The sequence below is a fragment of the Equus caballus genome, chromosome 29 (assembly GCF_041296265.1).
Source record: "Equus caballus isolate H_3958 breed thoroughbred chromosome 29, TB-T2T, whole genome shotgun sequence".
Lineage (NCBI taxonomy): Eukaryota > Metazoa > Chordata > Mammalia > Perissodactyla > Equidae > Equus > Equus caballus.
The window spans coordinates 12,524,820-12,538,279 of NC_091712.1; the positions used below are offsets into that span (position 1 = coordinate 12,524,820).

The 13,460-nt window shown below is 37.8% G+C and overlaps 2 pseudogenes; both read left to right on the forward strand.

Annotated features, from left to right (window-relative positions):
* The first annotated feature begins 1,488 nt into the window (after window positions 1-1,488).
* On the forward strand, window positions 1,489-2,388 carry OR7A279P (olfactory receptor family 7 subfamily A member 279, pseudogene; annotated as a pseudogene).
* On the forward strand, window positions 11,973-12,919 carry OR7A213P (olfactory receptor family 7 subfamily A member 213, pseudogene; annotated as a pseudogene).

The window sequence follows — 13,460 nt, forward strand, 5'->3', positions numbered from 1 at the left end:
ACAGATATGAATCTATCCTTGCGAAAAAAAAAATCCTCTACTATTTAATGTAGTATTTTTTTGTTATAAAAGGAGGGTTTATTCCCTTTCTTATTTTTTCTATTGGGATGTTCAATCAGTAAGTGTCTTAACATTGTAAGATACCATTCCTTTTTTCTGAGAATTAATTGATTTTTCTGCTGTATTGTTTGTTCTGGCCATCAAAGGGATATAAGTGTGCTGGAATGCTGCCAGAACCACGGAAGCTTTCTCCACATCACAGTCTCGCAGGGTCACCTGGGCATTTTAGATCTTCTTTTTCCAATCGTGTCTATTTCTTTCCTCTCTATGGTTGTGAAGTGCTTTTCATCTTTTCTTACATACAGAAAACAAAATGGTCATAGGGCTATGGAGCCTCATGCTTACATGTTCATGAGAGGATTTATAACTGGAATTTGGGTACTAATTTTACATTCTCTAAGGTAAAGATAGTCTACTGTTGACAGCTTCCTTGCTTCATTTATTTCCTACTTATTGTGGCTGGAGAGAGAAGAGCCTTGCAGTAACATGTCCCCTGGAGGTCATAGTGCACTGCGTGTATTTTTGTTGTGTGTGTATCTGTGTATTTTGCAAGGCATGAGCAGTTCTCAGTGGAGTGGCACCTAGCCCATGTATTCCAAAGTGTGACCCTGAAGATACAGACGCCAGAATGTCAGCCAACAGAGGAAAATGAGGGGATAATTTCCACCCAGAGGATTCCTCCGGAACAAAATTAAGAAGTGCAGGGAACAATGTGAAGAAATGACTCCTTGCGTCTTGCAGTTCCAGCTGTGCTGGGGGACCACCTCATTCCCAGCATCCTCTGACACCATCTCCAATCGCCCTCCCTCCTGCTCCTTCCCCTCACCATTCTAACTTCATCTGAGTCTTGAAGATCTGAGAGAAGCATCTTCCTAAGTGTCTCTCCTTTGGCTCTTTCTCCTACAGGGCACACACTTCCCCAGACAACCTCATCTCCCATTTGTCTTCCTCGTATGCAGATTTTCCTGAATTCCCAGTAAAAAATAACACCTCAATTGACTCTTTTTAATACCTACTTTTTTCTTCGTAGCACCTGTCACCATGTGACATGATATATGATGTTTATCTGCTTATATTCTTTCACAACTATTACGTTTTTGGCTTTTTGTTTCTCAGCATCCTATACTTTTTGCCTAGAAGACAGTCAGTACTCAACAAGTATTCCTCAAGGCATGAAATAATATGTACTGAAAATTGTATAATACTTGACGTCTTGGGGAAAAATCTGAGTGGGACAGGAATTTATAATCAGACATGTCAGGGGAGATCCTTTAAATGGTATGAGGTCCATACAAAGAATATGTATTGATTTCTTGAGTGTAATATACAACTATAGCATTTTCACTATTGCTAATGTCCATTTGCGTGAAAATTAATCATGCTATTTTTTCATTCCTAGTCGTAACCTTTACTACATAGTTCCAGGCAATGATACTTAAAATTCAAAATGTTTTCTTTCAGAACTATGAAAAGAACCAGAAATTGTACCACTCATATTTTCGCTTTTCCTGTCCATATACTGGATCACCGTGTTTGGAAACCTGCTCATCAACCTGGCTACCATCTCAGGCTCCCTCCTCCACACACACGTACTTCTTCCTCTCCAAAGTGCCCTTTGTGGACATCTGTTTCACCTCCGTCCCCAGGCCAAAGAGGCTAGTGAATATGTAGACACAAAGCAAAGTTGTAACTCATAAAGGCTGCATCAGCCAGATGTAGTTTTACATTCTGTTTGCAGTGTTGGAGAATTTCCATCTGATGGTGATGGCCTGTGATCACATCTGCCACCACCTGCACTACATGGTCATCATGAGCCCCCAGCTCTTTCAACTGCTGGTTCTGGTGTCCTGGTTCATAAGTTCCCTGCATTCTTTGTTAGAAAGCTTAATGGCCTTGTAGCTGTCCTTCTGCACCAATGTGGAAATCCTCCCTATCTTTGTGAAATCAAACAGGTGGTCCGAATTGCCTGGTCTGACACTTTTCTTAATTAAACATTTTTATTTTCTATTTTACAGCAGTGCTGCTGGATGGTGGTCCCTTCACTGGTATCCATTAATGCTACTCTGATAGTTTCTTCCATATGTGGAATCTCATAAGCTCAGGGGAAGGATAAAGCACTTCCCACCCGTCTGCCCCCTCTCAATCGTCTCCTTATATTATTGTTCAAGCCTAGGTGTGTACCTTATCTCTGCTCCTGCTCACATATAACACTCAAGTGCAACAGCCTAGGTGATGTACACAATGGTCACACCCATGCTAAACCCCTTCATCTACAGTCTGAGGAACAAAGACACATGGGGGCTCTGGAAAGAGTCAATCGGATGGTAGGTATAGAAAAGCAAATTGTTTGGGGGATGAAGAATTGTCCATGATTGCAGGTCTTGAAGCCTCAGAACCAGAAATTACTATTCTTTGATCAGATTCTAATTATTTCCTGGAATTTCCACTTCTTTGATTTCTGCCATTTATAGAATTTGTATAACTCACTATTGGAAGCTTTCTGCTCTCTCTGATGAATAGGTAGTTCTCCCCCTTGACCATTTTCTTACTTTCACAAACTTTCCTACCTTAGGTCTGTAATATTTGGAAATTCTCATTTATCTCTTGGGACAATGTGGGTTGCTTAATAATAATTTCTTCTCAAGTCACCTATCATCTCAATTAACTTTTCTTTAGTTTTCCTGAAAGGATGGTCATTAGTTGTATTAATCATACAAAAAAAAAAAAAAAACCTACACATGACAGCTAAGGGCATTTATATAATTCATTTCAGCAAAATATGAAACTGCAGTTTTCACTTTGGGTCCACATTTTTTTTGAATTTCACTCCCTTCTCAGCTCTTACTGGTAACGTAGACTTTAATATGCTACAGTTTTATAACCGGCCTCCTGTTTTTTTTCTTATTCAGCTCAGTGTCCAAAATGTCCATGATGGTCCCTGGCAAAAACTGACTATCCAGTATATATCTCCCAGTGGAGTCTACATGGAAAGACAGATTTGCATACATAGATTGACCTAATATGGTCCTAGTATCAGAAATGATCTTAAAAATGAGGAAGCAAAATTTTAAATCACACGTTTTATTACCATGCTAATTTTTTTTTTTTGTACTCTACATCCACGCATTGAAGTAAGAAGATGGCTGGCCACCAGTGAGGGGTTATTCACTGAAGTGAAGAACTGGTTGGAGTATGTCATGTTCTGTTATTAAGTACCTTCCTGTTTCTACCTGAAAACCTCTAGTTCAGTCTACAAGTATGGGTCTTCCTATTGCTCTATGAAATATCTCCCATTTTCTAAATTTAGTCATAACTACTAAAGGGACAGTGAATGGACAACACCGAGGTCATCCATTTAATATCTCCTTCATGCTCAGGAATCTCTTCAATCATCATGATCAAAGGATGACTCACAAGACAGCTTGAATTCCTGCCCTGTGATGCAATTCAGGGTCACCAGTTTTTCTGCCCAAATGTGCATATTCTTCCAAGTTCTGTGGAATACAACCTCAATAAAGCCACTTGTTAGTGCAATTATCTGAAATAGACTTCAATAACAGAATAATCATGAATGCAATTTTAAATATCAGGCCATATGTGAAAAGCAGAAGCAGCAGATTATTATAATCGTGCTTGTTACTGTTTGATTATTGTGTCAGTTAGCTATTGCTGCATGCCAAGCCATCCTAAATCAAGTGGTTTAGCATAACGCCTTTATTATTGAACTGGATAATATCATGGTGAGTTATTTTGAGCTCTGCTCAGATGCTCAGGAGTCCGTAATCAGCTGTGAGTCTTGACATTGTGCATCTGTACCTCATTCATGATGTTGTGAGACTGCAGCATCTCTGTTTTTTACCAATTTATGTCAGTTTATTTATCTACGTAGGTTAATCTTATAGTTTCCAAAACAAAGAGTTTATCAAGTGTGAACTGCCTTAACTCTGCTGTTTTTATATTCCATATATGACATGTTGCTTTCTGTCCAATTAGATGTATTTCCCACGACTGTTAAGCTGACTCAGCTCCCTGTGCCCTAAATCCTAACTTGAATCTTGAATCATTAGATTTTTTCCTTTTAAACTAATTTATTGGAGCATAATGACATGCAATAAACTGCATATATTAAAATGTAAAATTTGCATATACCTGAAGTCTATACAATGTTATAAGCCAATATGATCTCAGCAAAATAATTTTTAAAAAATAAATTAGGAGTTGGCCTCATGGCTTAGTGGTTAAGTTCAGCACACTCTGCTTCAGTGGCCCAAGTTCAGCTCCAAGGCTTGGTCCTATACCACTCATTAGTGGCCATGTTGTGATGGTGACCCACACACAAAGTAGAGGAAGATCAGCAACAGATGTTAGCTCAGGGTGAATCTTCCTCAGCAAAAAATAACTAATTAATTAATTGAAGAATAAAAAGCTGGAGGCTTCTCAAGGTAGAGCAGTGTCTTGTATAACCCTGGAACACGGGATGATTTACCCACAATAGATTTGGAATAAATACAGTTGAGTAATTTTTACCTACAGGATCAACACTAAATAAGAATTCTTCTATCCAATTAAACTTTTACAAATGCCAAAGAAAATAAATAAATAAAATGCAAAATTTGCTGAATTTAAGGAACCATGCAAAAATTAAGTATAAATACTTCATGGGTCAATTTATATATAATTCAAGAAAGTACATAAACATTTAATTGCTTTGTAATGTAATCATAAAAAAATTGAATCTCCTTGAATCTTATTTTCCTTATTTATGATGGTAGGCTGGGATAAGAAGCCTAAATTGGACGGATGCTGTGAGGAATAAATGAAATGTGTGGAAATACTTGATTTTGAAAACTCTTTCACAGTTGAGGACTATGTGTGTGGATATGTATGTGTGTGTGTTCATATACAATTTTCTTTCAAATAAACACATGCACACATACATGTAAACAGAGGCCCATTAATAATTTCATGTTTCATGTTGAAAGGAAACTTGAAAGCTGGAGAGGAAAGAAAGAAAAAGAATGAATATTTGAATTAAGAAAAATTGAAAGAAGAGAAATTTTGACATAAATATTTAGAGTAGAATGGGTGACCTTCATTTTAATAACGAATTATTTTTTCTATCTTAATGCCCCAAAAGCCTCAAAGTCAGAACCATATTTGTGTTTAGGCAATGGAAAATTCACTGTACCAGCTAATGGAGCCATAATCTCCAAATTGACTTTCATTTTCTTTTTCTATTTAAGGATTTAAGGTGGGATTTCAACACAAAATGGTTTTACCTAAGGGAAGCTAACTGAATGAAGTTAGGGGCTTAAACTCAGTCCCCTTGAACAGACTTTTATTTGGCAAATGTCTGTATTAGATCCCAGTTGCTGCTGTGACAAATTACACTAGTGGCTTAAAACAAACAACTTTGTATCTTAAGGTTCTGGAACTCAGAAGCCTGAAACGATCTTATTGGATAAAAACAAGACGAATGTAGGGCTGAGTTTCTTCTGTCAGCTGCAGGGAAGGACACATTTCTTTTCCTATTTCAGTTTCTAGAGGACAGCTGTGTTCACTGGCTCAGGGTGCTTCCTCCATCTTCAAAGCCAACAGTGTGCATTTTCAAATATCCCGCTGATTTCAATTCTTCATCCTCTCTCTTCCACATTTAGAGGTCCATTGTCATTACATTAGCCCAACCTTGATAATCCAAGCTAATCTTCTTATCTTAAGGTAAGGGAAGAGTAACTTTATTCCACTAGTACATCAATCCATTGCTCTGTAAGCTAACATCTTCCAAAGTTCTTGGGGTCGGGATGTGGACATTTTTGGAGACCCTTATTCTGCCTACTACATATTATGACTCAATTATATATTATTTGAATTCACTCAAGAGCCATTATATTCAAAAGAATCAAAAACAGAATTTATTACAGCCTCTAGAATGAGTGAAAAATTTCCTTTCAAAATTATATGTAGAGATGATTCTTAGTGTATAAGACCTAAAACTACATACACATGATTCAACACAGGAACAGTCCCTGGGGCCACTGTGGACCTGATTAATTAGAATTTGCATTTCAACTACAAGACATGGTTATGCACAATGAAGTTGGAGAAATCTTGGTCTAAAATATGTTATTTAGCCTTCTCACCGTTGATATTTAGGGCTGGATAATTGTTTGTGCTAGGAGCTGTCCTGTGGATTACAGGAGATGAGCAGCATCTGTTTAGATCATGCTAAATATCCCCAGGGGCAAAATTACCTCTGGCTGAGAACTACTGCGCCACAGTTTGAGAACTGGGAGCATCCTGACAGAATTTCCATCAAGACTCCACCCCTTATTTGGTGTATACCTTTGAGCAGAATATTAAATCTCTCTGAGCCCCATCTCTATAATGGAGAACGGGGTCATAACAGTACCACCTCATAGACTGAACTATTGTAAAAATCAAGTCATGTCATCACTTCAATGTGCTAAGTCATGGTGCATAAAATCTAAATGTATCTGTTATAATTGATAAGCATTTTATAATGAGGAGTGAATGACATCTGTGAATTTGTGACATAACTATGAAGTTCCTGATTGTTTTGGCAATATTGTCATGAAAACAAAGAGCGTAGTGCCTACGTTTTTATATTAAAGGAATAAAGTCATTGCTCCTCTTAAGAGAAGAATTATAATTTTGTATAGATATCAGGGGTTGTGTCCCCATCAGAAGTCAACCCTTTGAAGATCCATAGTGCTAGCAGACAAATTCCTCAGTGGTATACTGTTGAGAAAACTAAAACTCAGAGTTGTGATGAGGTGCTGGGAGGTTTAGATCTGGAGCAGCAGAGTTTGTGGAGAATAAGTAATAAAAACTGAATTCACTTGGCCCATAGCGCAATCTCCTAGGACAAAAGAGTCAGCAAGAAAAATTTCCATTCTGTCCAGACCAGTGTCCCATAGGGAAATCATGTACTTAGAGGCTAAGAGTAACAGGAGGAAAATGTGCCTAATGAGCAGAGGTAGGGAGCTACAAATATCTCCTCTGCTGCAGTGCCCCAGGGCGTGCAACCTTGGGCTGGACAGGATGACATTGTTTCTTTTGGAGTCCTAGGTCTGCCTTGGGCACAGAAAGCTTGACTCCTTCCTGCTGTCTTGTCAGGGGACAGAGCTTCAGTCTCCATCATCAACCATCCAGGGAGGAATTCAGACTTCCACACACAGACCTGCCTCTCAGGGACTCCCAGTGAGTCTGAGGGCCCAGTATGTATTTCAGGAAAGCGCCAGAGAGAATCAGAGCTTGCTTGGTGTTTGCTGGCTTGATTACTAAATTAAGGCATTTATTTATGATCCTCAAAAGAGAAGTGAACATTGAAACTGGTAAAAGCAAGTGTCATTTTTGACACTTAAATGAGAGTAGAACATAAGTCCAAGGGTCTTTTTAATTAAGGGGAGCAGGGAAGTAGAGTATTAGCTGTGGGCAGATATACAGTGAAATGAGTGTTGATCTTTTATTTTTAAGATGGGGTGTCTTTGACTGTGTTTCCATATTGATGAGGAAGACCCAGACCAAGGAATGCTTGCAGACATGTCCTTGCAGCGGCAGTAAGTGAGACATACATTTCGCAGTATCTTCTCTCAGTCTGGGTATTCACATAAAAAAAATTAATAGATAAAAGGAGTATGCTGATGAGCATTACTTTACAATTGTTTCATTACCTGTGAGGTCCTATATAATGTGGGTTAGTTAGCCAGTTACTTTCTCTATTGCAAATTATCTGTGTGAGTTTTTTGCTTTTATAATGCGGGGTCAGAGTGTTTTTACTCATCATTTTGATTGCATTCTTTCAAACAAAAAATTGTTTTTGTCCCCAACTGGCGGTGTCATTTAGTTAGCCTATGTGTGTGTAGATGTATTTGTGGAGAATGTGTGAGTTCATAAATTTTGTTTGGTCAATTCTGTCAGTCAGATTTTTTGTGTCCCATTTGTTTTTATTTGTTTATTTTCTTACTGAAACACTTGAGCTGTCATTTCAATATTCTTCACTTGTGAATCTTTGCCTTAAAGGAAAAGGACCGTGAAAGTTCTTCTACCTCCTTAGAGATAATAAATTACTCTTTTACATATTTCCAACTTGCTTTCACATTTCTGTTACTCCTGATTGTTCCTTTTGGCATTTGGGGATTAGATCTATTTCTGAAACTCACATTTATTTAGGCGTTTGGAAGGCGTTCATCATTAGGAAGACTTTTTCTTACTCTATGTCTAAGATAACATATATCTCCATAAAATGTTTGAATCCATGTATCTTTATATAGGATGAAATTATAACAGATATTACTTCCCCCCAACATTTGAAGAGCCCTTGGTATATGATTTTATCTCTAAATCTTTGACAATTTAATCTTGGATTAGTGACCTTGTTGCTGTTATTAAACTATTACTATTTTATGTCTTCATATGAATTAGTTATAGATTTTCCTCCAATTCTGTGACATACAGTTGTTTGAAACTACTATGTGAACCTAATTTCATTCTCACTAACATTTTTCCCTAAGATTTTATTTTCATTTAAAACTTCTGTTTCTGTATCATGCACATCTACATACATATTCATATACTTTTATACAAATGTGTGAATAGAACACTAAGCACAACATCAATTTCCTTTGCATTTTAGAGCAGCCTTTTTTTAACCTTATCTGCCATTATTATTCTTACTCAATAATTCCTTACAGACTTGCTCCCAATGAACCAGGGAAATGATGATATATTATTTCAGTGGTTGCACAATATTTACTCATACTTTGTGAAGTCTTTCGTTATCTTTATCTGACATTACTATTACAGCAATGCTACAAAAATATTTTGGGATTGTTAAGTTCAAACTGTGGTTCCAATCAGGAGCAATTTTGTCCTCCAGGGGCCATTGAGCGATGCTTGGAGACATTACTGGCTGTCACACTGGGGAAGGGTGGACAGAGGCCAAGGACACTCTAAACAGCCTACAACGCACAGAACAGACCCCAGCATGGAGAATAATCTGGCCAAAAAATGTAAATAGTGCTGAGACTGAAAAACTGAGTTAAAGAATATCTGTACTTTTAATCATTATAGGTGTCTTCAGATTATTTCCCCAAAGTCATGACACTTTCACATTTCTGCCAGGAAAATTGGAGTACCCTGTTGCCACCTGTTTAAGTTTCCACCCCAATCAATGTGATAGCTGTTTATGTGTTTTCCTGAGCTAATGTGTTTGAAACAGATTTCTTGTTTTTTTGTAAACTATTGCTGAAGTTGACCAAGATTTAGATATTTAATCACCATTTGATTTGTCTATTAATTTCATATGTCCATATATTATTAGCATGTTATTCTAGAGTTAATCAGCTTTTCAAATGATCTTCAAAACTTATTGTGTCTCTACTGACTTTGGGGGGATATTTTGAACATGAATATGTTTTACTCTATATTTAGTTAAATATGTCTATCTTCTTACTTCCGAGTTTTGTGTCTTAATTAAGATGATTTGGCCCCTCCATAGATTTTTATATATAGTTTTCTAGAGGTTTATCTAAAAAGTATCGATTACTCTTACCATAGTAGTTGATTCCTCAGAGTTTTTTGTGATATGACTGAGTGGGAATCAACTTCCTTTTCTTCCAGGTCAATATCCATTTTAAAAGACTTATTCAAAAATCCAATCTTTCCTCATATATTGAACTACAACTGTATCATATAGGAAAGGTACTCATATACTGACACCTAGTTCCTGAGTCATTCAACAAATAAGCATCAGCTATCTGCCATAATTTCTAGGAACATTATGCATTATATTTTTTATGTCTATTCTTTTGACAATTTAATTAATATCATGTTTTTATTGTTAAATTATATCTTGTTTTGTTAGTTTTTGATGCTCCACTGAATTTCCTTTAATGCAGTTACTCTGAAGCCACTGTCTTTAACCTGGTCTCATTCTCTTTGCCATTCTTTTTATTTCATGACTTTACTTTTACTTAAGTTTGGTCCTATAGAGTACACATATTAATATACCATACATTTATGAAAAGAAAAGGTGAACAAAACTAGGGAAGCCCTACTTGTTTGGATCTTGCAGTATAGTGGTGAAGGCAGAGTGCAATGAAATAAATGTGTGTGTGACACCATGTGCTCAGGGATCAATCATAGAAAAAGAGCCCATCAGGTACTAGGATGGACTTGCTGCGGCAGGTTCAGGACCTTGTAGAGCATGTTGTTGGGGGCCTTTCCTGGTTGTCTGATGACGATAGTCAGGCCTACAGTGTTCACATTGGGTTTGTCAAAAAAAGAATGAAACCTAATGTACAAACAAAGAGAAGATCACACATAAGAGAAGTGAGAAGGCGCTTGCCTCGTCTGCTACCCAACCATGGAAAAACCAACTGGGCAAATGTATACAGAATAGGCAAAGGGAAGACAATGCTTCTATGGCTTGATTTGAAAAATACCCAACTTTTCTTGTATATTTTCTTTTGTGAATTATTTAGTTTCTTTGGTCAGTTTTCACTTGGGTTGTTCAATTTGTAAAGTGTTCCACACCACAAATTTATCACTACTTTTGTCTTTTGGACAAATTTATTTTTTCTCCTTTATTATTTTTGCTTGGCATCAACAGAATGTCATCAGCTTTGGAGTGCTGCCAGAAACCAGTGAAATCTTTTCTTCCTCACTGTCTCTCAGGAAGCACCTGAGCTTATTAAATCTTTTTCTTCCTCATTCTCATTTTATTACTCTCTCTCCCTCTATGTTTATTGAACTGATTATTTTTCTTTAAATACAGGGCAGAAAACGCACACTTCATTATGGAGCCCCAAGTTTATTTGTCATGGGAGGTTGCAACAGGAATACGTGGATGCCATTTCTAAATTTTTGGGGGGATAGAATCGTGATCAGGATAGCTTGAGTTCTGGCCACTCACAGCCTAAACAGTGATGGAGAGGGAACACAGAGGAGGGTGGCTAGGTGTACTGTGTTGTGTGTGCGTGTGATCCTTGTGAACTGAGAGCAGTCCTCCGAACAGGGCTACCTGGACTCACATATTTCAAGGTAACCCTCAGAATAGAGGGTCCAGAACTTCATCCAGACAAGGTGCTGAGAGGATAGCCTTTGCAATTCACAGGGTACCTTTGCAACCAGATTAATAAAGTGCAAGTTTTACATGATATGGATAAGGGACTCCCCTTTTCTTGAGGTTACAGCAGCAGCAGGGAGGCCACCTCATTCCTCAACATTTTTTCACACCATCTCATCACTCTATGCCTTGCTCATTCCCTTAGACACATTTTGTATCTTGATTCTATAAAGCAATCGTCTTTCTCAGGGTCTTTGCAAGGCTGGTCATTCTGCCAGGCACACAGTTCTTCAGAGAAACTTGTGTCTCCACTCACTCTTCTTTTAGGTTTCTGTTAAAACGTCACCTCACTTGCAGCTCCTGCCTCAACTCCCAATAAAATATAACACCCCCATCCACTGTCTCCTTTAGACGTGCTGCCTTTTTATCAGTGTCTGTCACCATTGCATATGTTGTATCATTATTTTTACGTGGTCATATTCTTTCTCCATCATAAGATTAGGGACTTTGTTTTTCTAGGTTCTATTTTCTGGATGGTGCTTGGAATATGGCTTATATTCAATATATCTTACTCAAATGCATGAAAGATACTCAATGAAACATTAGGAACATTATCTTTGAGGAACAGTTTGATGGTGGAAAAGGAATTCCTAAAGAGAAGTAGCACTGGAGATGCCTTAATGGGGACAAGATCATACACAAAATTTGGAAATTAAATTTCTTGACTCTAAATATAGATATCGCAGTTATTCTAGGTTACTAATGCCTGCTTGTGTGAAAGTAAGTCATTTATTTTTCTATTTCCTAGTAGTCACCTTCAACACATGGAACCAGGGAATGACACACATTTTTAAAAATTTCTTCTTCTGGGATTTTCAGAGGAACCAGAACTGCGGTCCCTTCTATTTGCACTTTTCCTCTCCATGTACCTGATCACTGTGTCTGCAAACCTGCTCATCGTCCTGGCCACCATCTCTGACTCCCACCTCCACACACCCATGTACTTCTTCCTCTCCAACCTGTCCTTTGTAGACATTTGCTTCACCTCCACCACCATCCCAAAGATGCTGCTGAACATCCAGATGCAGAGCAAAGTCATAACCTACGAAGACTGCATCTCCCGGTGTATTTTTACATATTACTTGTAGGAATAGATAACTTTCTCCTGACTATAATGGCCTATGACCAGTTTGTGGCCATCTGCCACCCACTGCACTACTCAGCAATCATGAACACCCAGCTCTGTAGACTATTGGTTCTGGTGTCCTGGTTCGTGAGTGCCTTTTATTCCTTGTTACAAAGCTTAATGGTGTTGTGATTGTCCTTCTGCTCCGACGTGGAAATCCCCCAATTTTTCTGTGAACTCAATCAGGTGGTCCAACTTGCCTCTTCTGACACCTTTCTCAATAACATGGTGATACGTGTTGCAGCTGTGCTGCTGGCTGGTGGTCCCCAGGTTGGTATCCTTTACTCTTACTCTAAGACAGTTTTCTCCATACGTGGGATCTCATCAGCTCAGGGAAAGTATAAAGCATTTTCCACGTGTGCATCTCACCTTTCAGTGTCTCCTTATTTTACTGTACAAGCCTAGGAGTGTACCTCAGCTCTGCTGCCACCCACAGCTCACACTCCAGTGCCACAGCCTCAGTGATGTACACTGTGGTCACACCCATGCTGAACCCCTTCATCTATAGTCTGAGGAATAAAGACATAAAGAAGGCTCTGAAATCATTCCTTGAGGTGATAGCTATAAAAGGAATAACTCTCCTGGGTCAGAAGAAGTATCCTTGATTGCAGTGCTAAAAGTTTCTGAGGCAGAAATTGCTTTTCTTTGATTGTATAATGCAAGTAAAACTTGTTCTTTCCCTTTTTTCCATATCTGTCCATTTCTTTGACTTCAACTTCTTTATACAATTTAAGTAGCTCATTCTGTTAAGCTTTCACTCACTCTGATATAGAAACAGTTTTCTAATATTTATTTTTTCCTATTTATCAAAGTTTTTCCCAACTTTGTGTTTGAAATATTTCAAAATTCCCATTTTTTTCATGGACAACATGAATTTATTAAAAATAATTTCTTCTCTAATGACATATACCACCCCAAAAAGTTTTTCTCTTGTTTTCCTTATAGAATAGTGATGAGTTGTACTACTCATATTTAAAAAAACTACAATTGACAACCAAGGCAATTTATATAATTTTATAATAGGGGAAAATATGAGACCACTGTTTTACACACTTTTGTACATCGTTCCTTTGCATATCACTACCCCAATTCTTACCCAGAAAATGTAGACTTTGATATATATAG